The following is a 26,954-nucleotide window of genomic DNA, read 5'->3' on the forward strand; positions in this document are numbered from 1 at the left end:
GTGATGGAGGTAGATATGTATAGGGGACAGGGATACTGGAGTGATGGAGGTAGATATGTATAGGAGTAAGGGGACAGGGATACTGGAGTAGGGGAGGTGGATATGTATAGGAGACAGGGATACTGGAGTGATGGAGGTAGATATGTATAGGGGAAGGTGACAGGGATACTGGAGTGATGGAGGTAGATATGTATAGGGGAAGGTGACAGGGATACTGGAGTGATGGAGGTAGATATGTATAGGGGTAAGAAGACAGGGATACTGGGGTGATGGAGGTAGATATGTATAGGGGAAGGTGACAGGGATACTGGAGTGATGGAGGTAGATATGTATAGGGGGAAGGTCACAGGGATACTGGAGTGACGGGGGTATATATGTATAGGGGAAGGTGACAGGGATACTGGAGTGATGGTGGTAGATATGTATAGGGGACAGGGATACTGGAGTGATGGGGGTATATATGTATAGGGGAAGGTGACAGGGATACTGGAGTGATGGAGGTAGATATGTATAGGGGAAGGTGACAGGGATACTGGAGTGATGGGGGTATATATGTATAGGGGAAGGTGACAGGGATACTGGAGTGAGGTAGGTAGATATGTATAGGAGACAGGGATACTGGAGTGATGGAGGTAGATATGTACAGGAGTAAGGGGACAGGGATACTGGAGTGGTGGAGGTAGATATGTATAGGAGCAAGGGGACAGGGCTACTGTAGTTATGGAGGTAGATATGTATAGGAGACAGGGATACTGGAGTGATGGAGGTAGATATGTATAGGGGAAGGTGACAGGGCTAGTGTAGTTATGGAGGTAGATATGTATAGGGGTAAGGGGACAGGGATACTGGAGTGAGGGAGGTAGATATGTATAGGGGACAGAGATACTGGAGTGATGGAGGTAGATATGTATAGGGGAAGGTGACAGGGATACTGGAGTGATGGAGGTAGATATGTATAGGGGAATGTGACAGGGATACTGGAGGGATGGAGGTAGATATGTATAGGGGTAAGGGGACAGGGATACTGGAGTGATGGAGGTATATATGTATAGTGGGAGTGATTGAGGTAGATATGTATAGGGGAAGGTGACAGGGATACTGTAGTGATGGAGGTAGATATGTATAGGGGAAGGTGACAGGGATACTGTAGTGATGGAGGTAGATATGTATAGGGGAATGTGACAGGGATACTGGAGGGATGGAGGTAGATATGTTTAGGGGAATGTGACAGGGATACTGGAGGGATGGAGGTAGATATGTTGAGGGGAATGTGACAGGGATACTGTAGTGATGGAGGTAGATATGTATAGGGGACGGGGATACTGGAGTGATGGGGGTAGATATGTATAGGAGACAGGGATACTGGAGTGATGGAGGTAGATATGTATAGGAGACAGGGATACTGGAGTGATGGAGGTAGATATGTATAGGAGACAGGGATACCATAGTGATGGAGGTAGATATGTATAGGGGAAGGAGACAGGGATACTGGAGTGATGGGGGTAGATATGTATAGGGGACAGGGATAATGGAGTGATGGAGGTAGATATGTATAGGGGACAGGGATACTGGAGTGATGGAGGTAGATATGTATAGGAGACAGGGATACCATAGTGATGGAGGTAGATATGTATAGGGGAAGGAGACAGGGATACTGGAGTGATGGGGGTAGATATGTATAGGGGACAGGGATACTGGAGTGATGGAGGTAGATATGTATAGGGGACAGGGATACTGGAGTGATGGAGGTAGATATGTATAGGAGACAGGGATACCATAGTGATGGAGGTAGATATGTATAGGGGAAGGTGACAGGGATACTGGAGTGATGGGGGTATATATGTATAGGAGACAGGGATACTGTAGTGATGGAGGTAGATATGTATAGGAGTAAGGGGACAGGGATACTGGAGTGATGGAGGTAGATATGTATAGGGGACAGGGATACTGTAGTGATGGAGGTAGATATGTATAGGGGACAGGGATACTAGACTGATGGTGGTAGATATGTATAGGGGACAGGGATACTGGAGTGATGGAGGTAGATATGTATAGGGGACAGGGATACCATAGTGATGGAGGTAGATATGTATAGGGGACAGGGATACCATAGTGATGGAGGTAGATATGTATAGGGGAAGGGGACAGGGATACTGGAGTGATGGTGGTAGATATGTATAGGAGACAGAGATACTGGAGTGATGGAGGTAGATATGTATAGGAGTAAGGGGACAGGGATACTGGAGTGATGGAGGTAGATATGTATAGGAGTAAGGGGACTTGGCAACAGGATATAAGATAAACAGAGTAGCAGCAGCTTGATTGTGAGAGGGTGTGCAGGTGTGTAGAGTCAGTATAAATGTATGTGCATATGAGTGAGAAAATGATGGAGTGAGTGTTTGTGTGAGTGTTGGATTGACAGTTTGTGTGAGTGTGTAGGGCCCTGTGAGTATGTATAGAGACTGTGCAAATACTGAAATAAAAAAATGTCAATAAAGATACAAGATCATGTAAATATGATTGGTGGATTCAAGTAAAGTATTTTGTGTGCGTGTGCGTGTGCGTGCGCTTGCGCGCGCGTGTGTGTGTGTGTGTGTGTGTGTGTGTGTGTGTGTGTGTGTGTGTGTGTGTGCGTGTGTGCATGTGCGTGTGTGTGTGTTGCAGGGAAAAGTGCTGGGACAGTAGGTAGCCTAACGATTAAAGGCATTGGACCAGTAACTGAAAGGTCACTAATTCAAATCCCAGAGCCGACTAGGTGAAAAACCTGTCGATGTGCCACTGATCAGGCGTTTAACCCTAATTGCTCCTGTAAGTCTCTCTGGAGAGTCTGCTAAATGACTAGCTCTGATTGTTCTGGTAACTTTCCCAAAATGACAAGGTTTTTCAGAAATCCTGGCTGGAAGATTTATGGAATCATGAGGGAATAAGCAGGAAATCCGGAATCCTCAAACCAGTATTTCTGGAAAACCTGACATTTTGCAAAAATGACCTGCATTGTGCTGCCCTACTCCTGATTCGACTACTCTAGTAATCTTGGCTTCGACCTAGACCAATCTACACCAAAACAAATCAGAGAGATATGGGCAGTTCAAAAAGGAGGAGAGAGATTGTTTGAGGTGAGTGGATAGCCGTGGAGAGGTCAATCTCTATGGCAACTGTTGAGCCAACACTCTCCACACACTTCAGTAGGTGTATTTCAGTAGGTTACTTCAGTAGGTGTACTTCAGTAGGTGTACATCAGTAGGTGTACTTCAGTAGATGTCCTTCAGAAGGTATACTTCAGTAGGTGTACTTCAGTAGGTGTACTTCAGTAGGTATACTTCAGTAGGTATACTTCAGTTGATGTCCTTCAGTAGATGCATTTCAGTAGGTGTACTTCAGTAGGTATACTTCAGTAGGTATACTTCAGTAGGTGTACTTCAGTAGATGTCCTTCAGTAGGTATACTTCAGTAGGTATACTTCAGTAGATGTACTTCCGTAGGTGTACTTCAGTAGGTGTACTTCAGTAGATGTCCTTCAGTAGGTGTACTTCAGGAGATGTACTTCAGTAGATGTACTTCAGTAGATGTACTTCAGTAGATGTACTTCAGTAGGTGTACTTCAGGAGATGTCCTTCAGTAGGTGTACTTCAGTAGGTGTACTTCAGTAGATGTACTTCAGTAGATGTACTTCAGTAGGTGTCCTTCAGTAGGTGTACTTCAGTAGATGTACTTCAGTAGATGTACTTCAGTAGGTGTACTTCAGGAGATGTCCTTCAGTAGGTGTACTTCAGTAGATGTCCTTCAGTAGGTGTACTTCAGTAGGTGTCCTTCAGTAGGTGTACTTCAGTAGATGTACTTCAGTAGATGTACTTCAGTAGGTGTCCTTCAGTAGGTGTACTTCAGTAGATGTCCTTCAGTAGGTGTACTTCAGTAGATGTAGGTGTACTTCAGTAGGTGTCCTTCAGTAGGTGTACTTCAGTAGATGTACTTCAGTAGATGTACTTCAGTAGGTGTCCTTCAGTAGATGTACTTCAGTAGATGTACTTCAGTAGGTGTACTTCAGTAGATGTAGGTGTACTTCAGTAGGTGTACTTCAGTAGATATACTTCAGTAGATGTCCTTCAGTAGGTGTACTTCAGTACGTGTACTTCAGTAGGTGTACTCACATGATGTTTGTTTGTACGTGTGTGTGTGTAGCGTCATGTTTTCCTGCAAGTATTTGTATCCAAGGTGGAAAAACAACAGCTTCAATGTGGGAGAAAGGGAGGCTTCTGTGAAGGGAGGAGGGAGGGAAGGAGGGAGGGAGGGTGAAGAATGGAGGCAATAGAAGTTTCCAAATCCCCCTCCCTCCCTCCCTCCCTCCACCTACCCGACCCCTCTCTGTGCTTTACCCCACCCAATCCTGCCACTCCCCTACTCCGTCCTACCTCACTGTGTCCAGACTCACTCACTTGTGTTTTGTGTGGCGGTGAACCCAAAGAACAATCCTCACTCTCTTTTCCCAAAATAAGCCTATAGGGGGAGGGAGAGGGAGGGGGGAAGGGGAAGGAGAGGGGGGAAGGGGAAGGAGAGGGAGGGAGGGAGGGGGGAGGGGAGAGGGAAGGGGAGAGGGAAGGGGAGGGGGGGAAGGGGAGGGAGGAGGAGGGGGAGGGAGGGGGAAGGGGAGGGAGAGGGAGGGGGGGAGAGGGAGGGGGAGGGGGGGAAGGGGAGGGAGAGGGAGGGGGGGAGGGGGGAGAGGGAGGGGGAGGGTGGGAAGGGGAGGGGGGGAAGGGGAGGGAGCGCAGAATAAAGCCACAGTGAGGAGATTGGACTTGCGAGGTGCACAGGCCCTGGTTCTAAGCTGTGGATGTGGGACTGTACAAGCTGAAGTCCCTGCACTTACCTCTCAGCCAAGCCGACTAGAATACCCTGCCAGCCTGTACTGTCGCTCTCTCTCTCTCTCTCTCTCTCTCCTTCCCTCCTAGAGTTGGAGCGCTGAGATTTGGAAAGTGCGCCTCAGACCCACTTTTGGTCAGCCTGAAGACTGTACAGAGACGGTTTTCCACTCCTCTCCCTTCCCTTTCGATCCCACTCTCAGTCACTCTCTCACTGCAGAAGCACATGGACTACATTTTCTCCAGAGAGACAGAGAAAGAAGCAAAACAAAAATAACATTTGTTCCACCTGCCATTGGTGAAAATATTAAAATTGTTCTGTTTTTGGACAAACTCGGACCGGCTTTAAAACCAGCGGCATTGCAACGTTTATTTATATTTTTATTCTCTTTCGTTCCTTTGAAATTGACTGATCTGATACCATCCTAATTTCTCTGGGAGACATGCGTGGCTGAAGGAGAAGAGGAGCCAGAGACCAACCTGAAATTAACACCTCGTTGACACCCTCTCACATCCCGTTCCTCCATCTACCATTCATCGCTTGGAGGAGAGAAAAAAAAGGTAAGTCCCCCGTCCTCTTCCCTCCACTCCCTTAAGTGTCTCTCCATTTACCTCTCATCCCTCCATCCTGTCGTCCCTCAATTGTTTTCCTCACATTGTGTCGCCGCGGTAACCAGAGCCGAGAGCCAAAGGCAACAGAAAAGGGAGAAAGAAAGAAAAAACAGACCAAGCAATAAGTCATGGGACCTGCGTAGTACTCTGCGGTGCCGAAGGAAACCTAGACCAAGGCAGGGACAGAGAAGATTAGAAACTACCAATGCAACTCTTATACCCAGTTTTCTCCCTGTCTGTCAATTTATATCATATATACTGTTACACTTATAATAACAGCCATAATATTATTACTATGTGTTATTATGATTCCTCAGAGTGGAATGTGACTTTCAGCAGGAAAGTACATCTACTGGAGGGATGGAGGTAGATATGTATAGGGGACAGGGATACTGGAGTGATGGAGGTAGATATGTATAGGGGACAGGGATACTGGAGTGATGGAGGTAGATATGTATAGGGGACAGGGATACTAGAGTGATGGAGGTAGATATGTATATTATGATTCCTCAGAGTGGAATGCGACTTTCAGCAGGAATGCCGAGATACACTGCCTCTGGTATGATAGAGGCATCCTACTCTCTCTCTCTCTCTCTCTCTCTCTCTCTCTCTCTTTCTCCAGGAGATGGTACTGATTATGGGTAAATGTAGCGTTCACATACTTCTGCCGAATGTTATTTGTCCGCTGCGCTCCTCTGAATAAAGTTTAGTTTTAGTGATCCGTGCTGATGAAACGGTGACAGATGTACAACCTATGGTTGATGTCGGGGGGTGTATGGGAGATGGGAGTGTCTATGATGGGAGGAGATAAGATAACCGGAGTGTCTGTGTGTCCGTGTGTCTGTGCATGTAGGTATCAGTGACTATGTAATGTGTGAGTATGTGTGCGTGTCAGTTCTCTGAACCTATAAGGATGCCCAGTCAGTCTCTGTCACACACCGACACAGGTTCCATTCATATGGGTCGGGTAGAGTAGATCGCTGTCTCTCTGCCATCTCATTGGTGGAATATCTCACATCTGTGTGTACAGACCGCTTTGTTGAAGACTAAGTGTGTCTACACCTGTTTTTTTCCACTATGGTCTATATGTCACGCGTGTCGTGTTAGTGCGGATATTTGTGATGTCTTAGTTCACTGCTGTGGGGGTAAGATAAGTGTGATTGCTGTAGAGGGAGATGCAACTTTGTTTGTTTTGTCTACCCTCTCTCTCTTCTTTTCCTTGCCCTTGTCCTCCACTCTCCACTCCTGGCTGGCTCTCTATTTTAGGCCCCCTCGTCCACATTTGGTCTGCTATCCTTCTGTTCCCCATTCTCTCTCTCTCTCTCTCTCTCTCTCTCTCTGTCTCTCTCTCTCTGTCTGTCTGCCTGTCTCTCTCTCTCTCTCTCTCTCTCTCTCTCTCTCTCTGTCTGTCTGTCTGTCTGTCTCTCTCTCTCTCTCTCTCTCTCTCTCTCTCTCTCTCTCTCTCTCTCTCTCTCCCTGTCTGTCACTCGCTCTGTCTCTCTCTCTCTCTCTCTCTCTCTCTCTCTCTCTCTCTCTCTCTCTCTCTCTCTCCCTGTCTGTCACTCGCTCTGTCTCTCTCTCTCTCTCTCTCTCTCTCCCTGTCTGTCACTTTCTTCCTTCTCTTTCTCTTTTAGTGCGCTGCGTCGCTCCTGGCATGCAGGGTTACATTCCTCTGAAATGACATCCCTCCATCACTGAGAAGGAGGAATATTCATGACTCTGAGTCATGCAGCGGGCAATGTGAGAGAGAGAGACATAGAAAGAGATGGAGAGAGGGATGGAGAGAGAAAAAGAGAGAGCGAGAAAGCGGGAGAGGTTGAGAGAGAGGGGGAGGGATAGAGACACACACAGAGAGAGAGAGAGAGAGAGAGAGAGAGAGAGAGAGAGAGAGAGAGAGAGAGAGAGAGAGAGAGAGAGAGAGAGACGAAAGACTAGAAATCTGAAATCAAATTGTATTGGTCACACGCCCCGAATATAACAGTGAAATGCTTATTTACAAGCCCTTAATCAACAATGTTTTAAGAAGTTTTAAGAAGAAAATAGATAAGTAACAAATAGAAAATAAAAGTAACAAACAACTAAACAGCAGCAGTAAAATAACAATAACTGAGGTAATATGTAGGTAGAGTTAAAGTGACTATGCATGGATAATAAATTGAGAATAGCAGCTGCTTAAAAGGGGGGGCAATGTAATTAGTCTGGGTAGCCCTTTGATTAGCTGTTCAGGAGTCTAATGGCTTGAGGGTAGAAGCTGGCCTTTTGGACCTAGACTTGGCGCTCCGGTACCACTTTCCGTGCAGTAGCAGAGAGAATAGTCTATGACTAGGGTTGTTGTCCTGGCACCACACGGCCAGGTCTCTGACCTCCTCCCTATAGGCTGTGTCATCATTGCTGGTGATCAGGCCTACAACTGTTGTGTCATCGGCAAACTTAATGATGGTGTTGAAGTCGTGCCTGGCCATGCAGTCATGAGTGAACAGGGGGTACAGGAGGGGACTGAGCACGCACCCCTGAGGCGTCCCTGTGTTTAGGATCAGTGTGGCGGATGTGTTGTTACCTACTCTTACCACCTGGGTGGAGGCCCATCAAGAAGTCCAGGATCCAGTTGCAGAGGGAGGTGTTTAGTCCCAGGGTCCTTAGCTTAGTGATGAGCTTTGAGGGCTCTATGGTGTTGAACGCTGAGCTGTAGTCAATGAATAGCATTCTCACATAAGTGTTCTTTTTGTCCAGGTGGGAAAGGGCAGTGTTTAGTGCAATAGAGATTGCATCATCTGTGGATCTCTTGGGGCGGTATGCAAATTAGAGTGGGTCTAGGGTTTCTGGGACAATGGTGTTGACTTGAGCTATGATCAGCACTTTCAAAGCACTTCATGGCTACAGACGTGATTGCTATGGGTCGGTAGTCATTTAGGCAGGTTACCTAAGTATTCTTGAGCACAGGGACTATGGTGGTCTGCTTGAATCATGTTGATATTACAGACTCAGTCAGGGCCAGGTTGAAAATGTCAGTGAAGACACTTGCCAGTTGGTCAGCGCATGCTCGGAGTACACGTCCTGGGAATCAGTCTGCCCCTGCGGCCTTGTGAATGTTGACCTGTTTAAAGGTCTTACTCACATCGGCTACAGAGAGCGTGATCACACAGTCATCCGGAACAGCTGATGCTCTCATGCAAGCTTCATTGTTGCTTGCCTCGAAGCGAGCATAGAAGTAATTTAGCTTGTCTGGTAGGCTCATGTCACCGGGCACCTCGCGTCTGTGCTTCTCTTTGTAATCTGTAATAGTTCCTACTTTAGTTTTTGCTTGTAAGCAGGAATCAGGAGGATAGAATTATGGTCAAATTTGCCAAATGGAGGGTGAGGGAGAGCTTTGTACATGTCTCTGTGTGTGGAGTAAAGGTGGTCTAGAGTTGTTTTCACATTTAACATGCTGGTAGAAATGAGGTAAAACAAATTTGAGTTTCCTTGCATTAAAGTCCACGGCCACCAGGAGTGCTGCCTCTGGATGAGTGTTTTCCTATTTTCTTATGGCCATATACAGCTCTTTGAGTGAGGTCTTAGTGCCAGCATCAATTTGTGGTAGTATATAGACAGCTACAAAACATACAGATGAAAACTCCCTTGGTAAATAGTGTGGTCTACAGCTTATCATGAGATACACTACCTCAGGTGAGCAAAACATCAAGACTTCCTTAGATTTTGTGCACCAGCTGTTGTTTTTCAAATATTCATAGACCGCCACCCCTTGTTTTACGAGAGGCCGCTGTTCTATCCTCCCGAAAAAGCTTAAAACCAGCCAGCTGTGTGTTATTCATGTCGTTGTTCAGCCACGATTCGGTGAAACATAAGATATTATAGTTTTTAATATCCCGTTGGTAGGATATATACGTATTTTATTATTGATTGATTGGTACGTTGGCTAATAGGACTGATGGTAAAGATAGATTACCCTCTCGGCGTCGGATCCTTACAAGGCACCCGGACCTTCGTCGCCGATTCGCCGTCTCTTTCTGCTGCAAATGACAGGGATGAGGGCCTTGTCGGGCGTCCGACTTGTTGAAGAAAGAGTATTCCTCCAGCACGGAGTAATCGCTGCCCTGAAATCAAGAAGATCTTTTCATTCATAAGATGTGGCAGAAACATTAAGTACGAAATAAGTTACAAATAATGCGAAAAAACAAACACAATAGCACAATTGGTTGGAGATCTTAATGGGGCGACAGGGTAGCCTAGTGTTTAGAGCGAAAGGTTGCAAGTTCAAATCCCCGAGCTGACAAGGTACAAATCTGTCGTTCTGCCGCTGAACAGGCAGTTAATCCACTGTTCCTAGGCAATCATTGAAAATAAGAATTTGTTCTTAACTGACTTGCCTAGTTAAATAAAGGTAAAAAAAAAGGTTAAAGTCTATTCAGATGTCCATGAAATAGTAGTTTAGACGGAGGTCTTCCCCCTCCCCCACCCTCTACAACCATCCTTCCCCCTCCCCCACCCTCTACAACCATCCTTCCCCCTCCCCCACCCTCTACAACCATCCTTCCCCCTCCCCCACCCTCTACAAACATCCTTCCCCCTCCCCCACCCTCTACAACCATCCTTCCCCCTCCCCCACCCTCTACAACCATCCTTCCCCCTCCCCCACCATCTACAACCATCTTTTCCGCTCCCGCTACCAATATCGCAACACTCCCACTACCGCTCCACTCCACTACATCTCCACTCTACTACCGCTCCACTCCACTACCGTTCCACTCCACTACATCTCCACTCCACTACCGCTCCACTCCACTACATCTCCACTCCACTACTCCCAACCGCTCCACTCCACTACCACTCCACTCCACTCCACTCCACTCCACTCCACTCCACTCCACTACCACTATCACTCCACTCCACTCCACTCCACTACCACTATCACTCCACTACCACTACCACTACCACTCCACTACCACTACCACTACCACTACCACTACCACTACACTACCACTACCACTCCACTACCACTACCACTACCACTACCACCTTACTACCACTACCACTTTCACTCCATTACAGCTACCACTCCATTACCACCTCACTACCACTCAACTACCACTACCACTCCCACTACCACTACCACTCCACTACCACTACCACTCCACTACCACTACCACTACCACTACCACTACCACTACACTACCACTACCACTTTCACTCCATTACAGCTACCACTACCACCTTACTACCACTACCACTTTCACTCCATTACAGCTACCACTCCATTACCACCTCACTACCACTTCAACTACCACTACCACTACTACTCCACTACCACATCACTACCTCTTCCACTACCACTACCACTAATACTACCACTCCACTATCAGTCCACTACCACTAATACTAACACTCCACTACCAGTCCACTACTACTAATACTACCACCACCAATACTACTACCACTCCACTACCACTACCACTACCACTCCAGTAACACTACTACTCCAGTACCGCTCCAACCCACCACCACTACCACTACCACTACCACTACCACTACCACTACCAATACCACTACCACTACCACTACTACTCCATTACCACTACTACTCCAGTACCGCTCCAACCCACCACCACTACCACTACCACTACCATTACTACTATCACCACTACCACTAATACTACCACTCCACTACCAGTCCACTACTACTAATACTACCACTACCACCACCAATACCACTACCACTGCCACTACCACTAATACTACAACTCCACTACCAGTCCACTACTACTAATACTACCACTACAACAATCAATACCACTACCACTACCACTACCACTACCAATACCACTACCACTCCAGTACCGCTCCAACCCACCACCACTACCACTACCACTACCACTCCACTACCACTACCACTACCAATACCACTACCACTCCATTACCACTCCACTCCACTCCACTCCACTCCACTTCCACTACACCTAATACCACCACTACCACTAACACGCCATTTCCACTACCACTCCAATACCACTACCACTCCACTAACACTACCACTCCATTACCACTACCACTACCACTTCCACTCCATTACCACTACCACTACCACTTCCACTCCATTACCACTACCACTCCACTACAACTCCACTACTTTTACCACTACCACTCCACTACAACTACGACAACCACTTCCACTCCATTACCACGCCACTACTTTTACCACTACCACTACCAATTCCACTCCATTACCACCATCACTATCTGTCCATTTCCACTACCACTCCACTACCACTACCATTGCTACTCCATTACCACTAGCACTACCACTACTACTCCATTTCCACTACCACTCCACTACCACTACTACTCCATTACCACTCCACTCCACTCCACTACCACTACACTACCACTCCTACTCCATTACCACTTCCACTACCACTACAACTACCACTCCACTCCACTCCACTCCACTCCACTCCACTCCACTACCACTACTACTCCATTTCCACTACCAATCCACTACCACTTCTACCCCATTACCACTCCACTCCAATACTACTACCACTACTACTCCATTACCACTACCACTCCACTACCACTATTACTCCATTACCACTACCACTCCACTGACCACTACTACTCCATTACCACTACCACTACTACTCCATTACCACTACCACTCCACTACCACTACTACTCCATTACCACTACCACTCCACTACCACTACTACTCCATTACCACTCCACTACCACTACTACTCCATTACCACTACCACTCCACTACCACTACTACTCCATTACCACTCCACTCCACTCCACTACCACTCCACTACCACTCCTACTCCATTACCACTTCCACTACCACTACAACTACCACTCCACTCCACTCCACTCCACTACCACTACACTACACTACACTACCACTACTACTCCATTACCACTTCCACTACCACTACCATTCCACTACCACTACCACTCCACTCCAATACCACTCCACTACACTACCACTCCACTCCACTACCACTCCACTAACACTACCAATCCACTCCACTCCACTCCACTCCACTACCACTCCCACTCCAGTACCGCTCCAACCCACCACCACTACCACTACCACTACCAATACCACTACCACTACCAATACCACTACCACTCCAGTAACGCTCCAACCCACAACCACTACCACTCCACTATCACTACCACTACCACTACCACTACCACTACCACTACCACTACCACTCCATTACCACTACAACTACCACTCCACTCCACTCCACTCCACTCCACTTCCACTACACCTAATACCACCACTACCACTACCACTAACACGCCATTTCCACTACCACTCCAATACCACTATCTCTCCACTAACACTACCACTCCATTACCACTACCACTACCACTTCCACTCCATTACCACAACCACTACCACTTCCACTCCATTACCAATTCCAATCCACTATCACTCCACTACTTTTACCACTGCCACTACCAATTCCTCTCCATTACCACCATCACTATCAGTCCATTTCCACTACCACTCCACTACCACTACCACTGCTACTCCATTACCACTAGCACTACCACTACTACTCCATTTCCACTACCAATCCACTACCACTTCTACCCCATTACCACTCCACTCCAATACTACTACCACTACTACTCCATTACCACTACCACTCCACTACCACTCCACTGACCACTACACTCCATTACCACTACCACTACTACTCCATTACCACTACCACTCCACTACCACTACTACTCCATTACCACTCCACTCCACTCCACTCCACTACCACTCCACTACCACTCCTACTCCATTACCACTTCCACTACCACTACAAATACCACTCCACTCCACTCCACTACCACTACTACTCCATTACCACTACCACTCCACTACCACTACCACTCCACTCCAATACCACTCCACTACACTACCACTCCACTCCACTACCACTCCACTAACACTACCACTCCACTCCACTCCACTCCACTCCACTACCACTCCACTCCACTACCACTACCACTACCACTACCACTCCACTACCACTACACTACCACTACTACTCCATTACCACTTCCACTACCACTACCACTCCACTCCACTCCACTCCACTCCACTTCACTCGCACTCCACTCCACTCCACTACCACTTCACTCCACTCCAGTCCACTCCACTACATCTCCACTCCACTCCACTCCACTACCACTCCACTACCACTACCACTCCACTCCACTCCACTCCATTCCACTACCACTCCACTCCACTACCACTACCACTCCACTCCACTACACTACCACTCCACTCCACTCCACTCCACTACCACTACACTACCACTACTACTCCATTACCACTTCCACTACCACTACCACTCCACTACCACTACCACTCCACTCCACTCCACTACCACTACTACTCCATTACCACTTCCACTCCACTACCACTACCACTCCACTCCACTCCACTACCACTCCACTACCACTCCACTCCTCTCCCTCCCACTACCACTACCACTACCACTTCCACTACCACTCCACTCCACTCCACTCCACTCCACTACCACTCCACTCCACTCCACTCCACTCCACTCCACCCCACTACCACTACCACTACCAATTCCACTACCACTCCACTCAACTACCACTCCACTCCACTACCACTCCACTACCACTACCACTGCCACTTTCACTCCATTACCACTACCACTATCACTACCACTACCACTACCACTCCATTACCACTACCACTACCACTACCACTACCACTACCACTCCACTCCACTTCATTACCACTACTACCACTCCATTACCACTACCACTACCGCTCCATTACCGCTACCACTCCACTCCCACTCCACTCCACTACCACTACCACTACCACTCCACTACCACTACGACTCCACTCCACTACCACTACCACTCCACTACTACTACCACTCCACTCCACTCCACTACCACTCCACTCCACTCCACTCCACTCCACTCCACTCCACTACCACTACTACTCCATTACCACTACCACTATCACTACCACTACCACTACCACTACCACTACCACTACCACTACCACTACCACTCCATTACCACTACCACTCCACTACCACTACCACTACCACTACCACTCCACTACCACTACCACTCCACTCCACTCTACTACCACTCCACTACCACTCCACTCCACACCTCTCCATCCCACTACCACTACCACTACCACTTCCACTACCACTCAACTCCACTCCACTCCACTCCACTCCACCCCACTACCACTCCACTACCACTCCACTCCACACCTCTCCATCCCACTACCACTACCACTACCAATTCCACTACCACTCCACTCCACTCCACTACCACTCCACTCCACTAACACTACCACTACCACTACCAATACCACTACCACTCCACTCCACTACCACTCCACTCCCACTCCACTACCACTCCACTACCAGTACCACTGCCACTTTCACTCCATTACCACTACCACTATCACTACCACTACCACTACCACTACCACTACCACTACCACTACCACTACCACTCCATTACCACTACCACTACCACTACCACTACCACTACCACTCCACTCCACTTCATTACCACTACTACCACACCACTACCACTACCACTACCACTCCATTACCACTACCACTACCACTACCACTACCACTCCGCTCTTTTGGGCTCTATGTGTTATTTGGTGCCAAACTACAGCCCTCGAGTACTAATAGCAACACTGTGCCGTGTCCATGGTAACCCCATTCTATTGCCATGTATGCTCTGGTCTCCGGACTGGGCGTCTGGCAGTTTTACGGTTCCATTTGAATGTGTATGTGCGTGGCACATTACTTTACTGAGACTGATAGACTCCAACATCTCTATCCACTAACTGCCGTTTCTCGCCTTTGATATAAAGACCCAACCGTGACCAACAGCACTCACACAACGGTCGTATTGAATGCAGAGAAAATACACGCGCACACACACACACGCGCGCACACGCGCACGCACACGCGCACGCACACGCACACACACGCACTCACAGACACGAACACTGTTCCAAGTCATCCAAGCCACATAAACACAAACATAATGGATTCAACATTCACCATCCATGTGTACACACACACTACATTCCCTACCATATTAAACACATACACACACACTACATTCCCTACCATATTAAACACACACACACACACTACATTCCCTACCATATTAAACACACACACACACACTACATTCCCTACCATATTAAACACACACACACACTTTCCTTTTCCAGACTGCCAACTTGCCCGGTTCTGAGTGATTCGTGCCCCACTGATGAGGCGTCTGTTCTGGGAGACTTTCAAAACACTGTTTCTGCTCTATTTGGATAACTGAAGCTCTCTTTTCAACCTCCCAACCCATAACTATGGAACCAAGCTAGTTCTGAAGGCACTTTGGCCACGTTTACTACACCAGGGATAGACAGAACGAGACAAAGAAAGAGAAAGAAACAGAGAAAAGTCGCTTGGGCCTGCAATCCAACATACTACTGATGTCTATTTTCATTCAGAATGGCTTGAAATCCATTACACACGCTCCATCAATGAGCACGGCAAGACAGGGGAGGATGAACACACACATACAGACACAGACAGGGGAGGATGAACACACACATACAGACACAGACACACACGCTCCATCAGTGAGCACGGCGAGACAGGGGGAGGACTGGCGTGTGTCTCAGTGGGGATCTGAGAGCATATGGGAAAGGTTGGATACATCCACAGGCGGTTTTAACTTTACCAGATTCAACATCATGATCCATAACCTCTCTACAGAGGTAGAGACAGACAGAGAGCTGAACAGTGTTGTGAGACAGAGAAAGAGAGAAACACACAGAGAGAGAGAGAGAGAGAGAGAGAGAGAGAGAGAGAGACACACATACGGACGGACGGACAGACAGACAAACAGACAGACAGACAGACAGACAGACAGACAGACAGACAGACAGACAGACAGACAGACAGACAGAGATAATGGGAGGAAATGCTCATAACATTATTCCTCCCTCTTCTCTCGTTCCACCATCTCTGTTTCTCTCTGATTTTCTTTCACATTCACACAGCTCAGACATCAAGTCTGTAGGGTACCCATTGAGGTTTGGCCGTCTACAGTACTGCAGTAGGAACACATATTCACCACAAGATGGTGGGCTTTTTAACGTTAAACTGTTAGAGTAAGGGAAAGAGAATGGGAAAGGGGGACACCTAGTCAGTTGTACAACGGAATGCATTCAACTGAAATGTGTCTTCCGCATTCGACCCAACCCTTCTGAATCGGAAAGGTGCGGAGGGCTGCCAGAATCGACATCCACGTCTTCGGCGCCCGGGGGAATAGTGGATTAACTGCCTTGCTCAGGGGGAGAACGACAGATTTTTACATGATCAGCTCTGGGATTCAATCCAGCAACCTTTGGGTTACTGGCCCAACGCTCCTACTGCGAGTAAGGAACGTATAGAGTACCCTGGCACAGTACACACACGCACACACGAAAACACACACAAGCACACACACACAAACACACCCACCAAACACATACACACAGGGCTGTGTGTATGTGTGTGTGTGTGTGTGTACAGTGCCAATGTTCTTTGTCTGTTTCTGTATATTTCAGATAAATATTTACCAACATTTGGTTCAATCAAGTCAATCCTCATTCTTACTGATTGGAATTGATTTTCTTCTGGTAAAATCATAGTTCCCAGTCTAATCCAACTGGGGTTCATGAAGATTTTCCATGATGATTTATATACTGCTGGCAAACAAACACTACGTCATTTCAAGAGTTGGCTTAGAGGAAGACCGTAACACACACACACACACACACACACACCACCCACCCTGATGTCTGAATCAAACCAAACTTCAGAATTCATTGTTGATCCAGGTTCCCAGCTTATCTCCCTTGATAACCTGAAGCATGCCGAATCTGTTCTCAAGCAGAAAATCAACCACAATCTCATGCTACATAAATCATGAAGAATATTATTTTATTTGATTTGAATAGCTATTGATTAGATGCTGCATTTCATTTGTACATGTGTGTGTGTACAACCCTCTTGGTCAGATGAGTATATGTGTATATGCATATGAGGTTGTGTGTGTACAACCCTCTTGGGCAGAGGGTGTGTGTGTGTGTGTGTGTGTGTGTGTGTGTGTCTGCATCTGTCTCAGATTTGTGCCGCTGTAGAAGGAAATTAAGGCAAATGCCACTCACTTTCATCTGCTATCTTACCTTCCCGGAACACAGGCCCATCCCTTCTCTTCCCTTCTCTCCCCCTCTTTCTTCCCTTCCCTTCTCTCCCCCTCTTTCTTCCCTTCCCTTCCCACTCTCTTCCCTTCCCTTCCCCCTTCCCTTCCCCCTTCCCTTCCCTTCCCCCTTCCCTTCCCTCTTCCCTTCCCTTCCCCCTTCCCTTCCCTTCCCTTCCCCGTTCGCTCTTCCCTTCCCTTCCCTTCCCCCTTCCCTTCCCTTCCCCCTTCCCTTCCCTTCCCCCTTCCCTTCCCTTCCCTTCCCCCTTCCCTTCCATTCCCTTCCCCGTTCCCTTCCCCCTTCCCTTCCCTTCCCCCTTCCCTTCCCTTCCCCCTTCCCTTCCCTTCCCCCTTCCCTTCCCTCTTCCCTTCCCTTCCCTCTTCCCTTCCCTTCCCCTTCCCTTCCCCCTTCCCTTCCCCCTTCCCTTCCCCCTTCCCTACCCCCCCATCTCCCTTCCCTGCCCTTCCTTCCCCCTCCCTTTCCTTCCCCCCCTCTTCCCTTCCCTTCCCCCCTATCTTCCCTTCCCTCTTCCCTTCCCTTCCCCCCTCTCTTCCCCCCGACTTCCGTTCCCTTCCCTCTTCCCTTCCCTTCCCTCCCCCCTCTCTCCTCTCCTCTCCTCTCCTCTCCTCTCCTCTCCTCTCCTCTCCTCTCCTCTCCTCTCCTCTCCTCTCCTCTCCTCTCCTCTCCTCTCCTCTCCTCTCCTCTTCCTTTCCTTTCCTTTCCTTTCCTTTTCTTTCCTTTCATTTCCTGTCCCTTCCCTTTCCTTTACTTTCCTTTCCTTCCCACTCCCCTCTCTCCCCCTCTCTTCCCTTCCCCCCTCATCCCTTTCCTCCCCCCTCTTCCCTTCTCTTCGCTCCCTTTCCCTCCCCTCACCCTTTTTTCCCTTCCCCCCCCCCACCCTCCCTCTTCCTAACTCTTCTCTTCCCTCCCCTTCTCTCATCACAAAGGACACATTTCCCTCATCAGAACCAGTTCTTCTTCTGGTCTTTTTCATTAAAACGGAAATGGAGAAAAAGCAGGCTATTCCTGACAGGGAGAGAGAGAGCATTTATCAGACAGTTTTTCCTTATCCTCTGTTTTCTGAAGTAGGGCACACACACACACACACACACACACACACACACACACACACACACACACACACACACACACACACACACACAGTAGAATCCCTGAATATAGACTGTAGATGCATGAGGGGGACTGAGTGGTGCAGCAGTCTAAGACACTACATCTCAGGGCTTGAGGCGTCACTACAGCTTTGATCCTGGGCTGTATCACAACCGGACGTGATCGGGAGTCCCATAGGGCGGCGCACAGTTGGCCCAGCATCGTCCTGGTAAGGGCAGGGTTTGGCCGGGGTAGGTCGTCATTGTCATGGTTAAATAAAATAAACAAATACATAAGCAGAGTAAATAACAGTAATAAAGACTTAATAGATCCCCATGAGTGTAGAAGAGAGCAGCATCAATCAGTGTTGACACAAAGCTGAGGTCATGGAATAGCACACTCCAGAGGGAGGAGAGGTCATGGAACAGCACACTCCAGAGGGAGGAGAGGTCATGGAACAGCACACTCCACAGGGAGGAGAGGTCATGGAACAGCACACTCCAGAGGGAGGAGAGGTCATGGAACAGCACACTCCAGAGGGAGGAGAGGTCATGGAACAGCACACTCCAGAGGGAGGAGAGGTCATGGAACAGCACACTCCAGAGGGAGGAGAGGGGAGAAGCTTTGATCCTCTCTATCTCATTCTCTCTCTCATTCTCTCTCTGTTTCTCTCTCATTCTCTCTCTCATCTCTCTCTCTCGCTCATTCTCTCTCATCTCTCTCTGTCTCTCTCTCTCTCATTCTCTCTCTCTCTCATTCTCTCTCTGTCTCTCTCTCTCTCATACTCTCTCTCAGTCTCTCTCTCATTCTCTCTCTGTCTCTCAATTCAATTCAATTCAATTCAATTCAAGGGCTTTATTGGCATGGGAAACATGTGTTAACATTGCCAAAGCAAGTGAGGTAGACAACATACAAAGTGAATATATAAAGTGAAAAACAACAAAGATTAACAGTAAACATTACACATACAGAGGTTTCTCTCTCTCTCATTCTCTCTCATTCTCTCTCATTCTCTCTCTGTCTCTCTCTGTCTCTCTCTCTCTCTCTCTCTGTCTCTCTCTCATTCTCTCTCTGTCTCTCTCTCTCTCTCTCTCTCAGTCTCTCTCTCATTCTCTCTCTGTCTCTCTCTGTCTCTCTCTCTCTCTCTCTCTCTCAGTCTCTCTCTCATTCTCTCTCTGTCTCTCTCTCTCTCTCTCTTTCTGTATTTCTCTCCATTTCCAACTCTCTCTCTCTAAATTAAATTCAATTCAAAGGTCTTTATTGGCATGGGAAACATATATTAACATTGCCAAAGCAAGTGAAATACATAATAAACAGAAGAGAAATAAACAATACAAAATGAACAGTAAACATTACACTCACAGAAGTTCAAAAATAATATTTTAAATGTCATATTATGCCTCTATACAGTGTTGTAATGATGTGCAAGTAGTTAAAATACAAAAGGGAAAATAAATGAACATAAATATAGGTTGTATTTAAAATGGTGTTTGTTCTTCACTGGTTGACCTTTTCTTGTGGCAACAGGTCACACATCTTGCTGCTGTGATGGCACACTGTGGTATTTCACCCATTTAATATGAGAGTTTATCACAGTTGTATTTGTTTTGGAATTCTTTGTGGGTCTGTGTAATCTGAGGGAAATATATGTCTCTCTAATGTGGTCATATATTTGGCAGGAGGTTAGGAGGTGCAGCTCAGTTTCCAACTCATTTTGTGGGCAGTGTGGCACATAGCCTGTCGTCACTTGAGAGCCAGGTCTGCCTACGGCGGCCTTTCTCAATACAAGGCTATGCTCACTGAGTCTGTACATAGTCACAGTGGTCAGGTATTCTGCCACTGTGTGCTCTCTGTTTAGGGCCAAATATCATTCTAATTCTTTCCAATATGTCAGTCAAGTAATTATCTTTTTGTTTTCTAATGATTTGGTTGGGTCTAATTGTGTGTCTCTCTCTCCCTCCCTCCCTCCATTATCTATCTATATCTATCTATCTATCTATCTATCTATCTATCTATCTATCTATCTATCTATCTATCTATCTATCTATCTATCTATCTATCTATCTATCTATCTATCTATCTATCTATCTATCTATCTATCTATCTATCTGTCTGTCTATCTGTCTGTCTGTCTGTCTGTCTGTCTGTCTGTCTGTCTGTCTGTCTGTCTGTCTGTCTGTCTGTCTGTCTGTCTGTCTGTCTGTCTGTCTGTCTGTCTGTCTGTCTGTCTGTCTGTCTGTCTGTCTGTCTGTCTGTCTCTCGCTCTCTCGCTCTCTCTTTTTCTGTATTTGTCTCAATATCCTTCTCTTTCTCTCTGTCTCCCTCGTTCTCCTGATCTTGCTACGTTTTTCTGTCTCTCGTCACTGCGGCTGGACGGAGGAGATTTTTTCCATTCCGTTGGCAGGAGGGAGAGAAGGCGAGACGAAGAGAGACAGAGAGAGAGAAAGAGAGTGAGATAGAGAGACAGAGAGAGAGAGAGAGAGAGAGAGAAAGAGAGTGCGAGAGAGCGAGAGAGCGCGAGAGAGAGCATGAGAGAGAGAGAGAGAGAGAGACAGAGACAGAGACAGAGAGAGACAGAGAGAGAGAGAGAGAAAGAGAGCGAGAGAGAGAGAGAGAGATGGGGAGGCTTGGCAAAGTGGTATTATTCTCCTCAGCCTCTCCATTGACTCTGTCATCAGCCTTTCGATCCCAAATTGTACCCTTTTCCCTATTTAGTGCTCTACCTCCTGTAATATAGTGCACTACTTTTAAAAAGGGCACATAGGGTTCTGGTCAAACTAGTGCACTATATAGGGAATAGGGTGCCATTTGGGACTTGGCTTAGGGCTTCTAACAGGCCTGACAACATGTCCTGCAACACTATCAAACAACTCTTATCTAGCAGCACATGCTGACAGCCTGGTGGCAGAGAGAGGAGAGGGTAGATGATGGAGGGCCCAGAGAGAAAGGAATGGGGGTCGATGGTGGTGGGCCCAGATAGAGATAGGGGGGGGTAGATGGTGGAGGGCCCAGAGGGATGGAGAGGAGGGGGTAGATGGTGGAGGGCCCAGAGAGAAAGGAAGGGGGGTTGATGGTGGTGGGCCCAGAGAGAGGGGGGTAGATGGTGGAGGGCCCAGAGGGATGGAGAGGAGGGGGTAGATGGTGGAGGGCCCAGAGAGAAAGGAAGGGGGGTTGATGGTGGTGGGCCCAGAGAGAGGGGGGTAGATGGTGGAGGGCCCAGAGGGATGGAGAGGAGGGGGTTGATGGTGGTGGACCCAGAGAGAGTGGGGTAGATGGTGGAGGGCCCAGAGAGAAAGGAAGGGGGGTAGATGGTGGAGGGCCCAGAGAGAAAGGACGGGGGGGTAGATGGTGGAGGGCCCAGAGAGAAAGGAAGGGGGGTAGATGGTGGGAGCCCAGAGAGAAAGGACGGGAGGGTAGATGGTGGAGGGCCCAGAGAGAAAGGACGGGAGGGTAGATGGTGGAGGGCCCAGAGAGAAAGGAAGGGGGGTAGATGTTGGTGGGCCCAGAGAGAGTGAGAGGGGGGGGTTGATGGTGGAGGGCCCAGAGAGAAAGGACAAGGGGTAGATGGTGGGAGCCCAGAGAGAAAGGACGGGGGGGGTAGATGGTGGAGGGCCCAGAGAGAAAGGACGGGGGGGTAGATGGTGGAGGGCCCAGAGAGAAAGGACGGGGGGGTAGATGGTGGAGGGCCCAGAGAGAGTGAGAGGGGGGGTAGATGGTGGAGGGCCTAGAGAGAAAGGACGGGTGGGCGGTTAGGGCTGGGGGTGGGGTGGCTTATTGCATACAGTTGAGGGAGTTACGGGGGGGGGGGGGGGGGGGGGGGCTTATTGCATACAGTTGAGGGTGATGGGGGCGGGAATACAGCATACTAATGAGAATTTTCATTCACTCATCCATCCATATATCTCTGAACATAGACAATCTTTCACTGTCTAGTGAAGGAGTCAGTGAACTCTCTCTTAATTCCCTGTAAAAGACAAGCAATAATGATCTTGAAGAGGTCTGTCCTATTGGCCACTTGACCATCTTCTCAAATTCCAGATGATACTTTTCATCCAGTTATTGGCTTCAGACAAGACCAAATACATGTCCCCTATTGGATCATACAGTGTTTCAAGGGTACAGAGTTTTCAATGCCTGAACCAGGATCTGTTTCTACAACCAAGGCATGGAGACAAGTCAACCAATTCTTCAGAGGACAATGTTCGGCTGGAATTACTACGGGTAGCAGAGTTTTTAAGACCCAATCTCACGTTTTCAGAAACAATCCAAAAGGAACAAATTAGGGAAAACCCTCAACTTTAGCACAACTGTCGTTCCGATTTAACGAGACGAGACGTTTAAGGCTTCTCCGGAGAAGGGAGTTTTCCATGTTTGAATATCGCTTCCAGCGAGGCATATCTTGACGTGAGAGTTCTCTGAGATTCCCAAGTTAGCGTGTGAGGAACTCCGGTCTGCTCGTCTCTTGGAAAGAGATGGAAAACAAGGCAGGGTTGGAGTAAGGGACTCATAGTAGAAGCTGAGAGACAGATGGAGACGTGGTTTGTTTAGAGTTGACCTCTACCTGTGTTCAACAACGGAACTGACTGTTGGATGGAGGCGGACTTAAAGGAGGAAGGAGATGTTATGTATTTTTAAGTGTGTGTTTATCAGGTGTATTTGTCTGATTCTGTTGACTCTCATTGCTCTCTTGATCATCGTCTGGTAGTGAATCCATCTGAGGTCTCCAAGACTGGGGCTAAACAACAGAATCCCATCAACTCCTCACAGGGGTCATATCCTTTATATAAAACTTGAACCTCAACCCCTTTTTGTCTTATTATAGATTTAGTACAAAGGCCAAGTTCTTATTCTCTCCATTTCAAGCGTGGAGGAAGGAGAGTTCGCTCTCTGATGAATTGGTCAATATTGAATAAGAGTTGGGAATAAGTCTTCTGGGGGCATTTTTAAATGCCTGAACCATGTTATTGTTCTAGTCTGAGCTTGCTTTAGCTGAGTGTAGGTGTGTGTAGGTGTGTGAGAAGGTAGACTAGAGGGAGACTGGAGGGAGACTGGAGGGAGACTGGGGTCAATGTGGTGTTATGGGTTCCCTTGGAGGGAGACTGGAGGGAGACTGGGGTCATTGTGGTGTTATGGGCTCCCTTGGAGGGAGACTGGAGGGAGACTGGGGTCATTGTGGTGTTATGGGTTCCCTTGGAGGGAGACTGGAGGGAGACTGGGGTCATTGTGGTGTTATGGGTTCCCTTGGAGGGAGACTGGAGGGAGACTGGGGTCATTGTGGTGTTATGGGTTCCCTTGGAGGGAGACTGGAGGGAGACTGGGGACATTGTGGTGTTATGGGTTCCCTTGGAGGGAGACTGGAGGGAGACTGGGGTCATTGTGGTGTTATGGGTTCCCTTGGAGGGAGACTGGGGTAATTGTGGTGTTATGGGTTCCCTTGGAGGGAAGTCTTTAAAAGCCTTTTACACACAGCTCTGGATTTGAGAAGGAAATGGCTGTTAAGTGCTTGATACACATACACAAGCACAAACGTACATGCACACTCACGCTCCCTTACACGTATGCACACGCGCACACACACAAACACACATACACACACACACACAGATACAAACACACACACACTCTCTCCTTCCTCACCTGTGGCTGTTTAACACTAGTGATGATTTAGGTCTGTTCTAATCTGTCCTGGAGAGACTAGGGTTAGGTCTGTTCTAATCTGTCCTGGAGAGACTAGGGTTAGGTCTGTTCTAATCTGTCCTGGAGAGACTAGGGTTAGGTCTGTTCTAATCTGTCCTGGAGAGACTAGGGTTAGGTCTGTTCTAATCTGTCCTGGAGAGACTAGGGTTAGGTCTGTTCTAAACTGTCCTGGAGAGACTAGGGTTAGGTCTGTTCTAATCTGTCCTGGAGAGACTAGGGTTAGGTCTGATCTAATCTGTCCTGGAGAGACTAGGGTTAGGTCTGTTCTAATCTGTCCTGGAGAGACTAGGGTTAGGTCTGTTCTAATCTGTCCTGAGAGACTAGGGTTAGGTCTGATCTAATCTGTCCTGGAGAGACTAGGGTTAGGTCTGTTCTAATCTGTCCTGGAGAGACTAGGGTTAGGTCTGTTCTAATCTGTCCTGAGAGACTAGGGTTAGGTCTGTTCTAATCTGTCCTGGAGAGACTAGGGTTAGGTCTGATCTAATCTGTCCTGGAGAGACTAGGGTTAGGTCTGTTCTAATCTGTCCTGAGAGACTAGGGTTAGGTCTGTTCTAATCTGTCCTGGAGAGACTAGGGTTAGGTCTGTTCTAATCTGTCCTGAGAGACTAGGGTTAGGTCTGATCTAATCTGTCCTGGAGAGACTAGGGTTAGGTTTGTTCTAATCTGTCCTGTAGAGACTAGGGTTAGGTCTGTTCTAATCTGTCCTGGAAAGACTAGGGTTAGGTCTGTTCTAATCTGTCCTGTGAGATTAGGGTTAGGTATGTTCTAATCTGTCCTGGAGAGATTGGGGTTAGGTCTGTTTCAATCTGTCCTGGAGAGACTGGGTTAGGTCTGTTCTAATCTGTCCTGAGAGACTCGGGTTAGGTCTGTTCTAATCTGTCCTGGAGAGACTAAGTTTAGGTCTGTTCTAATCTGTCCTGGAGAGACTAGGGTTAGGTCTGTTCTAATCTGTCCTGGAGAGACTAGGGTTATGTCTGTTCTAATCTGTCCTGGAGAGACTAGGGTTAGGTCTGTTCTAATCTGTCCTGAGAGACTAGGGTTAGGTCTGATCTAATCTGTCCTGGAGAGACTAGGGTTAGGTCTGTTCTAATCTGTCCTGGAGAGATTGGGGTTAGGTCTGTTTCAATCTGTCCTGGAGAGACTGGGTTAGGTCTGTTCTAATCTGTCCTGAGAGACTCGGGTTAGGTCTGTTCTAATCTGTCCTGGAGAGACTAAGTTTAGGTCTGTTCTAATCTGTCCTGGAGAGACTAGGGTTAGGTCTGTTCTAATCTGTCCTGGAGAGACTAGGGTTATGTCTGTTCTAATCTGTCCTGGAGAGACTAGGGTTAGGTCTGTTCTAATCTGTCCTGGAGAGACTAGGGTTAGGTCTGTTCTAATCTGTCCTGAGAGATTAGGGTTAGGTCTGTTCTAATCTGTCCTGGAGAGACTAGGGTTAGGTCTGTTCTAATCTGTCTTGCAGAGACTACGTTTTAATCTGTTCTAATCTGTCCTGGAGAGACTAGGGTTAGGTCTGTTCTAATCTGTCCTGGAGAGGCTAGGGTTAGGTCTGTTCTAATCTGTCCTGGAGAGACTAGGGTTAGGTCTGATCTAATCTGTCCTGGAGAGACTAGGGTTAGGTCTGTTCTAATCTGTCCTGGAGAGTCTATGGTTAGGTCTGATCTAATCTGTCCTGGAGAGACTAGGGTTAGGTATGTTCTAATCTGTCCTGAGAGAGACTAGGGTTAGGTCTGTTCTAATCTGTCCTGGAGAGACTAGGGTTAGGTCTGTTCTAATCTGTCCTGTAGAGACTAGACTTCGGTCTTTTTTAATCTGTCCTGAGAGACTAGGGTTGATTTTACTGACAGGTTTGGAGATGTTGTCATGGAGAGACTAGGGTTGATTTTACTGAAAGGTTTGGAGATGTTGTCATGGAGTGAGTAGGGTTGATTTTACTGACAGGTTTGGAGATGTAGTCATGGAGTGACTAGGGTTGATTTTACTGACAGGTTTGGAGATGTTGTCATGGAGTGACTAGGGTTGATTTTACTGAAAGGTTTGGAGATGTTGTCATGGAGTGAGTAGGGTTGATTTTACTGACATGTTTGGAGATGTTGTCATCGAGTGAGTAGGGTTGATTTTACTGACAGGTTTGGAGATGTAGTCATGGAGTGACTAGGTTTGATTTTACTGACAGGTTTGGAGATGTTGTCATGGAGTGGACTCAGATCAGTATTTCTCACCTGTCATTGACATCAGAATACCGTATGAAAGAAAAGGACCTACAAGACAAGTAAATAAACCATGAATAGTCTGACTAAGATGTAAAGGACTGGCTGTTCTCTCTATTTCTTCTCAACATTTGTATTTATTATTTTCAGTACACATTTGCCTCAAGGAAATGTAACCATATGACTACCAAT

General features: G+C 47.6%; 1 protein-coding gene across 2 annotated transcripts in view; it reads left to right on the forward strand.

The window, feature by feature from the left end:
* The first annotated feature begins 4,791 nt into the window (after window positions 1-4,791).
* Window positions 4,792-26,954, forward strand: part of col8a2 (collagen, type VIII, alpha 2) — a 91,279-nt gene continuing 69,116 nt past the window's right edge. For both annotated transcript variants that reach the window (XR_005041309.1, XM_021559856.2), the window contains exon 1: window positions 4,792-5,417. The gene's annotated coding sequence lies outside the window, so the exon portion shown is untranslated. The remainder of the gene's footprint in view (window positions 5,418-26,954) is intronic.

The sequence above is a fragment of the Oncorhynchus mykiss genome, chromosome 32 (assembly GCF_013265735.2).
Source record: "Oncorhynchus mykiss isolate Arlee chromosome 32, USDA_OmykA_1.1, whole genome shotgun sequence".
NCBI lineage: Eukaryota > Metazoa > Chordata > Actinopteri > Salmoniformes > Salmonidae > Oncorhynchus > Oncorhynchus mykiss.